This window comes from Octodon degus, unplaced genomic scaffold, assembly GCF_000260255.1.
Source record: "Octodon degus isolate 3935 unplaced genomic scaffold, OctDeg1.0 scaffold00247, whole genome shotgun sequence".
NCBI classification, from domain to species: domain Eukaryota; kingdom Metazoa; phylum Chordata; class Mammalia; order Rodentia; family Octodontidae; genus Octodon; species Octodon degus.
In genome coordinates this window covers 2,938,435-2,939,291 of record NW_004524823.1, presented here as the reverse complement: position 1 = coordinate 2,939,291, position 857 = coordinate 2,938,435, and positions in this window count along the sequence as shown.

Genomic DNA, 857 nt, shown 5'->3' with positions numbered 1-857 from the left:
ACCTCAAAATACCCATTCTGAGATTGTTGTTAGTAGCTGTGATGATTAACTTTCTATTTCCTTTACCTAGGTCACAGTGATCAGTTGCTAGGGCAAACCCTAGGTTGAAAGGTGCTGTGAAAATACTTGCAGACTCTAGTGACACCTTGTAACCAGTTGGTGGAGGGTCATTGCCATAATGGCATTGATGTTGTTGACTTTACCCACACGGACATCTCCCAATATCCAGATCTTGGACAGACCATGTTTCATCAGTACATGATCAATCAATCAATAAGTGAAGGAAAGAAGGAAGGAAGGAAGGAAGGAAGGAAGGAAGGAAGGAAGGAAGGAAGGAAAAAAGGAAGGAATAAAGACTTAAATAGAGGGGCTTGGGAGATAGCTCCATGGTCTAAGAAACTGTATGGCAAGCACAAGGACCCAAGTTCAATCCCTGGTACCTTATGCCCTGCCGGCCACTGAAACTGGGTGTGCTTGTGTAGGCCTGTAACCCCAGAGCTGGGGAGGCTAAGATAGGAGGATCACTATGAGTCTTTTATTTTTCATTACCATGAAAATCTTTGTGGTCTTGTATAGCAAGACCCTGTACCAAATAAATAAAGGATTGATGTCTTTATAAAGACTTAAATAGAACAGTGTAGAAAGATATTCCAAACACAGGGAAGAAAGAAATTGGCATCTTTGAAGACAATATGTCTAATGAATCAGGAAAAGAGTATGACAATAACAATGATGGGGAAGTGGTAGAATCCTGAAGAATAGACCAAGAATCAGGCACACTAAACTGCATATAAGACTAGAGAGCTTAGATTTCATCTGAAGTAGAGCAGGAAAGGTTCATGAGTTTTTGAGTTTAG